This window comes from Arachis ipaensis, chromosome B10 (assembly GCF_059453495.1).
Source record: "Arachis ipaensis isolate K30076 ecotype BB chromosome B10, ASM5945349v1, whole genome shotgun sequence".
Lineage (NCBI taxonomy): Eukaryota > Viridiplantae > Streptophyta > Magnoliopsida > Fabales > Fabaceae > Arachis > Arachis ipaensis.
Window position 1 is genome coordinate 76,930,673 of NC_142435.1, and position 13,762 is coordinate 76,944,434.

General features: G+C 39.0%; 1 non-coding gene across 1 annotated transcript; it reads right to left on the reverse strand.

The window, feature by feature from the left end:
* Positions 1 to 13,000: 13,000 nt before the first annotated feature.
* On the reverse strand, positions 13,001 to 13,104 carry LOC148580498 (small nucleolar RNA R71). Its single transcript, XR_015899567.1, has one exon. It is a non-coding gene; the product is annotated as a small nucleolar RNA R71 (small nucleolar RNA).
* Between the last annotated feature and the right edge of the window lie 658 nt (positions 13,105 to 13,762).

Below are 13,762 nucleotides of genomic sequence, written 5' to 3' on the forward strand. Positions count from 1 at the left end.
GTGCGAGATACCAAGCTAATCCTAAGGAATCTCACTTAAGTGCGGTGAAAAGGATTATGAAGTATCTCATAGGAACATTAAATGTTGGATTGTGGTATCCGAAAGGATCCACTTGTGATTTGATTGGTTATTCTGATTCCAATTTTGCCGGTTGCAAATTGGATAGGAAAAGCACTAGCGGCACTTGTCACTTGCTAGGAAACTCTCTTGTTTCATGGCATAGTAAGAAACAAGTAAGTGTAGCCTTGTCTACCGCCGAAGCCGAGTATGTAGCCGCCGGTAGTTGTTGCGCCCAAATTTTATGGATGAAACAACAACTTGTGGACTATGGACTCATGCTTGATCACATTCCTATCAAATGTGATAATACTAGTGCAATAAATTTAACCAAGAATCCGGTTCAACATTCAAGAACCAAGCATATTGAGATTAGACATCACTTCATAAGAGACCATGTTGAAAAGGGTGATGTGGTTATTGAATTTGTCGAAACTAGTAAACAACTAGCGGACATCTTCACTAAACCTTTATGTAAAGAAAGTTTTTTTAACATCCGAAATAAACTTGGTATCTTGGATTCTAATCTAATATGATTTGTTTGAATTCATTGTATTTATATTGCTATTTTTGTATCTCTTACTAACTTAAGCATTGGAGATATCCAATTAGCCATTGTTTTGTAGGTTTATGAGTTGATGAATGAGTGATTAATCTTGAGGTAGATTGAAGAATTTGAAGATTATAAACAATGGAGGATCAACAAATTGAAGTTTATAATGGTTTAAGTGAGTATATACATGATGGAACTCAAAGGATTGAAGAAAGAACCACCAAAGGATGAAAATTTGGTGATTTTGGGCAAAATGATGCATGTTGCATCGATGCAACCAAGCTTTGCATCGATGCAAACACGACCAAATTGCACAAAAACACGTGAATTTGGCATTTTTGAGCAACAAAACCCCACTTTTTCATCATCTTCAACCTCACAACTCATATCCCCACATTCAAACCTCCATAACCTCCAAAACAAGCTCACATATAGCTTCATACAACTCACAAAACTTTGATACCCACTACAAACAAATTACATATTTGAAGTCCCCACATTCTCCTCTACAAAACCCATAAAACAAAATCATCCACAATGCCTAGAATCAAGAGAACCATCAAGAAGTCAAAAGGCTCTTCAAGTGTGGTTCAACCTCCAAATGATCATCCTTTGGCAAGGTACTTTGCTTCTAATGAAGATCTTCAATTCTATGAGGCAAGGCTCGCCGGAAGAAAGGAAATTCCTCCGAGGTATTTGGATCCGACCCTTCTTGTCATTCATAAGTTTGATACTCTTAAGGCTATTCTAGTTTATCAAGACCTCATGGATTTTGTTCAAATTAAGAGTAAATATTATCCGGATTTAGTTGCCATAGCCTATAGTACACTCATGCTTGAGATTAATGAGGAAGATGAATCAAATTTCACATTATTCTTCAAGATAGGAAGAAAGGATTATAGGCTAGATGGTGATGAGTTAGCCACCATTTGGGAGTTGCCAAATCAAGGTGACTTGTTTCAAGGTGGTAAAACCCCAATTGATGAATGGGGTTATTCAAAGGACAATGCCATGCATTTGTTCAACCTTGTACAAGGAGCTCACTCCAAAATTAGTTGCAATTTAATGAGTGCGGAACATAGAACTTTGTTATATCTAGTCACCTATGTATTGCAACCTAGAATATCCGGGCATGCGAATGTAAATGATGAAGATTTGATTGTCATGTGGGCTATGATGAATGGGATTAAGATTAATTGGCCATACTTTATAGTACAACATATGATTAGGCTCAAGATGAAGGATAGGAATGGTGGATTAGGATTCCTTTGCCTATGGTCTAAAGTCTTTGATTATGTTGGTATTGATATATCAAATGAGATTGCCAAGGAAGTACCACCTCAATCTTGTATCAACACTCATATTCTCAACAAAATGGGAAGAAGAAATGTTGATGAACAAGGTCCTCAAGAGCAAGCTCCTCCACAAGCACCTCAAGCTCAAGAACCACCCTCCTTGGTTGATGTAATGAGAGAATTACAATCCATCAACCAAAACATCCAAAGGATTGAAGTAGAGCATGGTAGGCAACTTGAAGCACTTAATCGTCGTGTGTCTCGTGTAGATCATCGCACGGGTCGCTTGGATCGTCGTATTGATGACTTATATGAGCATTTCGGCATCCACCTACCGTATGAAGAGGATAATGATGATGATGAAGACCAAGATTGATTGTCTCCTCTTCATCAAGTCACTTTTTATTGCTTTATGTTTATTTGATTATATGAATTGTTAAACTAACTCCTAGTAAGCTAAGGATTTCTATTATGGTTTAAATACTTTGATATTTCCTTCATAATTTTGTTTAATGATTAATGCTTGTATGCTTATTTGGTGAATAACTCAAAATAGGCTTGGTACCCCTATTTTAAGTTAATGTGCATGCCTTGATATATTTCACTTCTTTAGGGGGAATTATGCATGCTTGTTATATATAAAAAGAGGAAATCAAATTCTTTTTGAAAGGGGGAATATCTCATCCTTGAGATTAATAGAGATATTGAACTTAAAAAAATTCATTGTTTTATGCATGCTTCTATGACACATTTCAAACTCCTTTCTTTTTGATAATGTCAAAAGGGGGAAGAAAAGTTTGAGGATATTTGAAGTTTTGAACTTTTGAAAAAGAAGAAGTTTGAGGATTTGAAAAGAAGAAATAAGTTTGCGAAACAATGATTTCAAAAAGACTTCCACTAAGCAAAAACTTTTTGATATCTAAATCGTTTTCTTTGATAAACGCCCTTTAAGGGAACAAATGCACATATTTAGGGGGAACTCCTGCAAAATTTTTTTGTGAAGTCTTCTCCAAAGCTTTCTATAAAACAAAGTGCATTATTGTTGCTTTCAAAATCATTTATAAATGCATATCCTCAAAATTGGTTTGTCATTATCAAAAAGGGGGAAATTGTAAATCATGTTGCTTGTATGCGAAGTTTGTATTCGTAGGTTTTGATGAATGACAAACCAACAAACGACATGAAAGACAAACCAACAAACAACTTGAATGAACAAGCATGTTGAAAGATCAACCAACATTCAACGTTGAGGAATGAAGAGTTGAAAGCAACACAACAACAACAAGAAACTCAAGTCCACAACATTTGAAGACAAGTATAGTGTCTTAGGACTTAGGTAACTTCTTGTTAAGAACCAATTGCTAAATCTCTCAACACACACTCACAAAATGTTTTGATGCACATCTTGCAATTCGATGCTAGCCAAATGGTTTAAAAAACTTGTTTTCAAAGGTACAAAAGCATAGGAATTGACTCCAACAAGTTTGAGATCAATCCTAAGTATTTTGAAGTGATTTTAAGTCATTCTTTAAGGTTTGCATCGATGCACACTCATCTTGCATCGAGGCAAAGCATGCGACGACTTGTTGCATCGATGCAAAGATGTTTGCATCGATGCAACCTAGCTGAAAATTCAAATTTCAGCTTCAAAGACACATTTGCATCGATGCAAAGTGTTATGCATCGATGCAAATGATTCAAAAACATAAAAAACGGCTAGTTTTGACAAAAAGGCTCCATCCCATTAACTCCCCAACGTTTCTAAGGTTTGGGGAGTCTATAAATAGATGGATTGAAGCCTTATTTCATATACGTGAGTATTTGCAAACTATCTTGTTCATATTCTTTCATTCTACACATTTTTAAGGTGTTATAATACACAATTTGAGAGAGCAATATCAATTGGTTCAATAGTGCTAAACTTGTAATCATACACTCTTCTAGAGAGTACTCATTTCATCTTAACAATTCTTTGAGAATTGTTTTCTTGTAACACTTTGTAAATTGGAGTGTGATCTCCAAGGTTGAGTCAAGAGTTATAAACACTATAGTCGGTGAGAATACCAAAGAGGTATACTAAGTACTCAAGGCAAATCTTAGAGAAGGTATCTCTAAGTGGAGTGGGTTAGTATACGAGTGGTGATCATATACCGTGAGGTGTTAGAAACTAAGGACTCGGATTGTAAAAGGTTTTGCGCGAGCACCTTGAAGCTTGGCAATAGTGGAACTTCTCAATAGCGATTGAGAAAGAAAGTGGACGTAGGACAAGGATTGTGCCGAACCACTCTAAATAGCGTTTGCATCTCTCCAAACTCATCTCTTCAATATTATTGTCTTTTACCTTTGAGCAAATAAATTGTGATCGAAAAGTAGCTTCGTAAGTACTTAAGGAATAGCTTAAGTCCGATTGGTGAAAAGCTTGATCAATTTATTTGAGTTGGTGTCTATTGGAAAGTAAAAGCTCCTTATAAATGCTTAGCAATTGAGTTAAGCTCTTGGAAAAATACTAGTACAATAACACTTTTGTATATTGTCTTTAACTTTCGCAAAAAGATTCATTATTGTTGCAATACTCAATTCACCCCCCCCCCTCTTGAGTAATTGTGCATAGGTTCTACAGTTTCTAATTCATTAATTTTGTCTTTATGTATACATAAATATTTTAGAAACTTTGCATATTTAGGTACCTACTGAATAACATAAAAAATGGGAACATTTACCTCAACCTTTTTGAATATTTCTACCATTTTGGGATCGAGTACCATTTGCTTTCTGGGCTTCCTTGCAATTTGTGGAAATGGAATAGGAAGGGTGCTTTCTGCAGTGTCTGTATCCTTTGGTGCTTCTTCCTGTGGTTGAGCTTCTTCTTCTTCAACCATGTCTTGTATGTCGTCTTCCTCTTCAACATCTTCTACTTCCACCACCTCTTCAGCTGAGGCGTGTTCTGGTGGGTTTGGCTCCTCCTGATTCCTCTCTTGCAGTGTGGTTCCGGACCTTAGGGTGATGGCATTGATGCCACCCTTTGGATTGGGTAAGGGTTGAGAAGGAATTCCACTGGAGCTTGCATGTTAAGTGTTTGAAGTATTGGATGATCCCATCTGAGAGTTGAGAGCGTGTATAGTAGATGTTAGACTGTTAAGTGAACTTTCCACGTTCTTTTGTCCTTGCGCAATAGATTGAAACATCTCGTCATTCGGAGATGAATTAGAACAAGTGATCTGGGAACTTGTTGTTGGTTATGCTGTGGTCCTTGGGATTGCCTCAAGTGAGGTACTCTGTAAGGCTGGTTCTGGTTCTGTTGCCTATTGTTGTTATTATTCCACCTCTGATTTCCTTGATTGTCTCTGCCTCCTCTGTTATTGTTATCCCTCCAGCCCTGGTTAGAATTATCTCTCCAACCTTAGTTGGATTTGTCCTGCCATCCATGGTTGTAGCTGCCACTTTGATTGTATCCTTGATTGGGGCGGTCATAAAAGTTATGAGTGGCTGCCACAATGTTGTCTTCCTGTTGGAGCTGCGGACATTCATCAGTATAATGACTATAATCAGTACAGATTCCGCACACTCTCTGTGGGACTAACTGTTGGCTTTGCTGTGGTGGAGGGAGCTGAGCTTGCTGAGCTTGTTGTTGACTCAACTGCATCTGCCTTAGTAAGTTGGTCATCTCACATATACTCTGAGTCAGAGTAGTAGTCTTTTTGCTAGAAGACACCTCTGTAACAGCTTTTGACTGGCTTTGTTTCTGCCTGTGATTCCAAGTAGATTCAACTAAGTCGCTGATCAACTGCCATGCCACATCAGTGGTCTTGTACTTTTTCATAGACCCATTGCTAGCACTTTCCAATGTGGTCTTATCCTGAGGCCTCATGCCCTGTGTGACGTAGCCGAGCAATACTATCTTGTCGATCATATGGTAGGTGCATGCTTCCAGAAGATTGTTGAAGCGCTCCCAGTATTCGTAGAGAGTCTCGGATTCGTCCTGAACAATCATGGAAATGTCTTTCCTCAGTTTATCAGTAATTTCAGCTGGAAAGAATTTTTCCAAAAATTTTCTTCTGAGCGTATCGCAGTTAGAAACAATTGCTGCGGGTTGAGTGTAGTACCACTCTCTCATCATTCCCTCAAGAGATAATGGGAAGGCTTTTAACAAAATAGAAGTTTCATCTGCACTATCACGCCTGACAGTAGAACAGGCTGCCTGAAAATCCCTAAGGTGCTTGATAGGCTCTTGAGCAGGTAAGCCATGAAACTTAGGCATCAAGTTGAGTAGTGCAGTCTTGAGTTCAAAATCTACAGCCACTGCTGGGTGATGCGCTTGATACGGCTGCAGTGTAAAATCAGAGGCTCCAGCTTCCTGGATAGTAACTCGCCTAGGTGCTGCCATGTCGCCTGCACATAAATCAACCAAATCAGTAGAAAGGGAGCCTGTTTCTTCCTCAAGTGACGTTTCAGATTCACCCTCGGAAAGGACTAACCGAGACCGAGCTTGCCTTATACGTGAAATAGTTCTTTCAATCTCAGGATGAAACACTGGCAAGCTTGGATCAGGAAGTGAACGCGTCATTTAATGAAAGAAACATGCAGCTCATAGTAGCAAGATAAAATAAAATGCAAATAAATAAATTCCAATCAATAACTTAGCACTCTATTACAATTCCCCAGCAACGGCGTCAAAAATTGACGTGCCGGAAATTGGTGGATTAAGAAATTAATATAAGAGATACGTTGCAAGTACAGTTCTTAACCAACAAAAATCCACTTAACAATTTAGAAGGGTTGTCACAAAATTAGAATTAAAATACTGGGAGTATGAATCCCAGGTTGTCTCCCAACGAGTTGCAGAAAGATGTGCTATTTTATTAATCAGATGTTTTCAAAAAGGATTTGAGTTGAATAAACAAGAATTTAAATTAGAGAAATTAAATAATTTAAATAAAAGCCTTGACTGGGAGTAGATTAGTTGGAAGCCCTATTCTTGTTGAAGTACTCTCTAGATTAATTGATAATTGAAGGTTGTTCTGTTTAGTTATCCCTTACTAGGTAAGGGAAAGTCAAACAAGTTGGAATGCTACTTCTATTCACAAGTTCCAACGCACTCAATTAAAAGGGATTGGTGTTAGTGACTAGAGGGCAATCCAACAATAAACCCAAATACAATTTTTTTTTTAGCATTCCAACTCAAGGGTTCCTTTCAATCAACTCCCCATCATGTTAGGGAACTACTCGCTCATTGTGAATGTAGAATTCATAACATAGGAAAGGGAATTAAGGAAAGTCATGATAAATAATAATCAAAGAAATCAATTAAAAATAAAAATAATTCTTGTATTAATAAATTCTAAAATAATCCAATAGTAAAACTGAGCAAATTAAGGACATGGAAGAGTAAGAGCCAAGTAAAGAAAACGAACTAGAATGACGAAGTCTTGCTGAGGTAATAACTCTTCTCAATATCCCAATGCAAAAGCAGTAAAATAAAAAATCCTAAGAACTATGAATGTGTAGAGAGAAAACCTAGAGGAGGAGTAAAACTAGATCTAAAAACTAATATTGTGTAGAATGAATGTTGTTGTTGGTTTCTGCATGTTCTCTGGCTCTAGTCTGCTTTTCTAGGCCGAAAACTGGGTCAAAACAGGGCCCAAAATCGCCCCCAGCGAATTCTGTAGATTATGTAGATCGCGCATGTCACGCGATCGCGTCATTCATGCGGCCGCGTCATTCGGCATTTTGCCCTTCCACACGAGCACGTCGTCCACGCCTCCGCGTCACTTGTGCTATTCCAATCCGCGCGGTCGCGTGAGCCATGCAACCGCGTCACTGCGATTTCCTTGTTGGAGTTCTCCCAAGATTAATTGATAATTGAAGGTTGTTCTGCTTAGTTATCCTTTACCAGGTAGAGGAAAGTCAAGCAAGTTGGAAGTCTGTTTCTATTCACAAGTTCTAATCCTCTCCCTTGGGAAGGATTAGTGTCAGTGACTCAAGGGCGATCCAACAATAAACCCAATTACAATTTTACTCTTGAGCATTCCAACTCAAGGTTCTCCTTTCAACCAACTCCCAATCAAGTTATGGAACTACTCGCTCATTATGAATGTAAACTTCACAAAATAAGAAAGGGAAATAAAGGAAGACATGATAAATAATAATCCAAAAGACCAATTAAAAATAAAAATAGTTCTTGTATTAATAAATTCTAAAAATAATCCAATAGTAATTCTGAACAAATTAAGGATATGAAAGAGTAAGTTACAGGTAAGGAAAACAAACTAGAATGATGAAGTCTTGGTGGAGGTAATAACTCTTCTCAATATCCCAATCCAAAAAGCAATAAAAACAAAATCCTAAGAACTATGAATGTGTAGAGAGAAACCTAGAGGAGGAGTAAAGTCAGATCTAAAAACTAAAATTATGCAGAATGAATGTCTCCCTGGTCTCTGCATGTTCCCTGGCTCTAATTTGCTTTTCTGGGCCGAAAACTGGGTCAAAACATGGCCCAAAATTGCCCCCAGCAAATTCTGCAGATTCTGCAGATCGCGCATGTCACGTAATCGCGTCATCCACGCGTTCGAGTCATCCAGCGTTTTGCCTTGCCACGTGTGCGCGTCGTTCACGCATTCGCGTCACTTGTGCAGTTTCCAATCCATGCGTTCGCGTCAGGCACGCGAGCGCGTCACTACAATTTTTCCGTTTCACGCGGTCGCGTGAGCCATGCGTCCGCGTCGCTTCTCGCTGATTATCTCCTTAATTTCTTGTGTTCTTTCCATTTTTGCAAGCCTCCTCTCCAATTTCCAAGTCTTTCATGCCCTATAAAGCCTGAAAGACTTAACACAGGGATCACGGCATCGAATGGAATAAAGGAGAATTAAAATAGATAATTAAAAGTCTCTAGGAAGCAAGTTTTCAACCATGGAGTAATTTTGGGAAGGAATTGTAAATACATGCTAATCATATGAATAAGTGGGTAAAGATTTGATAAAACCACACAATTAAACACAATATAAATTATAAAATAATGGTTTATCATAAGCCTCTAGAAAAAAGTAAAATACAAAAGTGAGAGATATAAACAAAATAAATCAAAAGACTTCAAAACGACATGGAGATCCTCCGCTCTGTCACTACCAAAGCAACTCACCGAGGTGGTTTGCGACCTGCATCTGAAAAACAACAACAGCGATATGGTATGAGAACCAGAGGTTTTCAGTATGGTAACAGTGCCCGGTGATGTAAGATATAAGATCCCAGGACGCTAGAGGCAATCCTAGAACTTCATATCCATCACAAGATTCATCATTAAGCATAACTAAAAAAAAAGCATACTTAAAACTTTAACATATTAAAAGGGGTAGTCTATCTTAAAAGATTCTCTAACTAACAACTCTCTGCTGTCCCACAGCCTTCACCAACCTATCCTCTATGCGATCCCATCACCATCACCTTTCGAGCCTCCTCAATCCCAGTAGAATACACAATTAATACAATGCAAGTAAAACACAAGTATAGGCATATATTTCAAGTAATTCAAGTAGGCAATTAGACATGTTGTACAAATAGGCAAATAATTACAAGTCGACAAAGCAAACAAACAGATAGAAGATGCACATGATGAATGCCTGTCCTACTGGCTGTGATATCACATTGTCGGTTCAACTGCCAACCCGAAACATCTCCATGGAGATGTCGGCCTTCGGAATCATAATTGGGAACCCTTGAGATATGGTGCTCGGAACACCGTCTTGGATTTTGTGCCTACACTCTAGTAATCCGAAGGGATACGAGCGGGATACTCTTGCCACAGACCTCACATCTCAACGTAAGCGAGAGTAACCACCATCCTTATGTCGCCGCCGCTACCTCGACAGGCAGGATCCAACTGCTGTCCCTGTTGGGCACATATGATGCCAGGGCATCTTGGCCAGTTTCACTGACCTTTTCTTTACTGTTATTAGGTTAGTTTCATGCATTTCTTTAGGAAATAAGTTAGTTTTGGGTAGATATTCACTTATGCCTTGATTCAAGCATACATTGTGCATTTTACATAATTTCATGAGGATTTTGCATAAGTTTAGTGACAAATATTATGTTGCATTACTCATGACTTGGACTAGAGCTTTGATGCACTTTATTGCTTGATTTTAGGACCAAAAGGAAGCAAGAAAAGGGGAGGTAACTTGCAAGATTAATGAGAAAAGTGATTGCCAATAACACTTTTAAAAAGCCATCAATGCCCACGTTAGAGAGTCACGTTAACTAAGTTAACGTGAACTCTAACATGGAGAAGAGAAGTTGAGCCAACGTTAGCGACACTTAACATTGTCACTAACGTTGGCAATTACTCATAAGTGGCCACGTTAGAAGCCACGTTAACCTAGTTAGGTTAACGTGGCCTCTAACGTTAAGGGGGGGAAGAGAAGCCAACGTTAGTGACACTCAACATTGTCAATAACGTTGGCCTATGGTGCAAGGTACCACGTTAACTCCCACGTTAACTTGGTTAACGTGGGAACCAACGTAAGGGATGAAGAGTTGTCGACAACGTTAGTGACACTCAACATTGTCACTAACGTTGAAGCAACCACACAACCCCCAAGAGTCACATTAACTTCCACATTAACTTGGTTAACGTGGAAGCTAACGATGAGGAATGAAGGATGAGCCAACGTTAGTGACACTCAACATTGTCACTAACGTTGGGATAGCGAAAGATGGCCACATTAGAAGCCACGTTAACCTAGTTAACGTGGACTCTAACGTGAGACCTAGGGGCACATTGGAACGTTAGTGACAATGTTGAATGTCACTAACGTTCTCGAAGGATAGCAAGGGCCACGTTAGAAGCCACGTTAACCTAGTTAACGTGGGCTTTAACATGAAGCAAGAAGGGGCACACTGGAACGTTAGTGACAATGTTGAGTGTCACTAACGTTCTCGAAGGTTAACAAGGCAACGTTAAAAGCCACGTTAACCTAGTTAACGTGGGTTTTAACGTGAGGCAAAGGGGGTGTGCATTGGAACGTTAGTGACAATGTTAAGTGTCACTAACGTTCTCGAACTTATATTCTCACTAAATATTAACACCCCTAACGTCTTGAACTAAAGTCTCCGCCCACTTCGCACTTTCTCTCTGTAAGTAAAGCCAAGCCCAAATAAAGAAAGGAACTGCTTCAAACTCAAGATCCAAAGGCCCAAGACTTGAAGAATCACACTAGAAGCTGAGAAGAGTAGTATATATAGGAGTAGCTTTGAATTGAGAAGAAGTTCTAGAGGCTGAAAGAAAGAGAACTACTCTCTGTATTTTACTTTCTTTGCAATTTCTAGTTTTATGATGTATTCTCCATCTTTGTTTTCATTTTCAAGAGCTATGAACAACTAAACCCCTTTCATTGGGTTAGGGAGCTCTGTTGTAATTTGATGGATCAATACTAATTTTCATTATTCTTCTTCTATCTTTCCTCTTGATTTTACTTGAAAGCTTTCGATCTTCATCCAATTGAGTAGTTATCTTGGAAGAGAAGCTACTCAAACTTGGATCTCTTTTGAACCTTGAAAGAGGAATAAAGAGATCAAGCTAGAAATGCTTTCTCATGCTGGACCAAATTGGGTTTGGATGGGTATGTGACTATAAACCTCTCAATACTTGATTTGGGAAATGCATGTGGTATAACCATACTTCATCTCTTCTCATGAGCAATTGACCAAGGAATTGGTTATTGATCAAGATTTGAGAGATTGAATTGCAAGAAATTGTAATTCAATCACTTAAGATTACCAAGGAGATCAATGAGTGCATTGATTGAGGAAGAGATGAAAATGAACTTGATCCAGAGAATTGCAACATCTCCTAAGCCCAATGAACTCCCCATCTCTGATCTTACCCATTCTCTTTAATTTCTGCCATTTACTTTTATGAGCAAATCCCCCATTCCCATTTACAATTCTAGAATTTATTTTCAGTCATTTACTTCCAGTCCTTTAATTCTAGCATTTACTTTTCTGTTATTTACATTCCCGCCATTTTTATTTTCTGCAACTCTCAACCCAAATTCTGGATTCGCTCAATTAGAACATTCTTCTAATTAAAGTTGCTTGATCAATCAATCCCTGTGGGATTCGACCTCACTCTATTGTGAGTTTTTACTTGACGACAAATTCGATACACTTGCCGAAGGGAGATTTGTTGAGAGACAAGTTTTCCGTGAGTCAAGTTTATGGCGCCATTGCCGGGGATTTATTGTGCATCAACAATGATTGAATTGGAAGATCACTAGATTGAGCATTTTTATTTTGTGAATTTCATTTTTCTGTTTGAGTGATTTACTTTTTGTTTTAGTTAAACTTCTTCCCTTCCCCCTCTACTCGTTTGTTTTTCTTTGTTATTTTCAATTCTGTTTGCTAACCCACTAACTGTTTGATATATTGCATCACCCACAACTAACAGCAATTCTGACACAAGTACTGTCTGCATCTATTTTCTTTGCTTGTACTTGTTGGTTGTATGATAGGGAGAAGAAGCGGGGCTTTAACTTCCTTTGATTCTGAACTTGAGAGAACCTTCCTTAGACTAAGGAGGGAGGCAAAAGAAAAACGTGTAGTTGGTGCTAAAGAAGAGGAGGAACACTTTGAGGAATACTTTGAACCAAACATGGAAGAAAACATGGAAAATCATCATGAAGAAGAGACTCACAACCATGGCAGAGGAGGTGGAGCAAATCATGCTGGGGAGGATAGAAGAGTTTTGGGCTCTTACATTAATCCAAATCCAGGCAAGTGTGGAAGTAGCATCCAAAAGCCAACAATCCATGCCAACAACTTTGAACTTAAACCACAGCTCATCACCCTTGTCCAGAACAACTGTTCGTTTGGAGGAGGTGTTCAAGAAGACCCCAATCAACATTTGACCACCTTCCTGAGAATATGTGACACAGTGAAATCTAATGGCGTTCATACTGACGCCTATAAACTGCTCTTATTTCCTTTCTCACTCAGGGACAAGGCAGCCAAGTGGCTGGAATCTTTCCCAAGGGAGAGCTTGACAACTTGAGAGGATGTGGTGAACAAATTCTTAGCAAGATTTTACCCTCCTCAATGAATCAATAGGCTGAGAGCTGAGGTTCAAACTTTCAAGCAACAAGATGGTGAGACTCTGTATGAAGCATGGGAGAGGTTCAAGGACTTAACAAGGAGGTGTCCACCTGACATGTTCAACGAATGGGTCCAGCTGCACATTTTCTATGAAGGGCTCTCTTATGAGTCAAAGAAGGCCGTGGACCATTCATCTGGAGGATCCTTGAACAAGAAGAAGACCATTGAGGAAGCCATAGATGTTATTGAAACAGAAGCAGAAAACGACTACTTCTATACTTCCGAAAGAGGGAACAAAAGAGGAGTGATGGAGCTAAACAATGTAGATGCTCTGTTGGCCCAAAACAACCTCATTACCCAGCAGCTGGCTGACCTCACCAAGAAGATGGAGAGGAACCAAGTAGCAGCAATCTCATCTTCATCAACAATCCAAGAAGGAGTGAATGAAGAAGCAGAGGGGAGTCAGGAGCAAGCCAACTACATTGGGAATTCACCAAGGAAAAACTATGATCCATACTCCAAGACTTACAACCCTGGATGGAGAAACCACCCAAACTTTGGGTGGGGAAGTGAGCAAGATCAAAAGCAAGTCGCACAGAGGACGTCTCAACACCCCAACAACAACAATTCTTCATATGATTGTCAAAATCAAAATAGCACATCTGCTCCGAATCATCCATCAATTGATGACAAGCTCTCTAAGATCGAAACCTTCATTGAAGGAATATGCAGAGACATTCAAGACAGTAAAGCATTCAGAGAGGAAGTGCAGTCA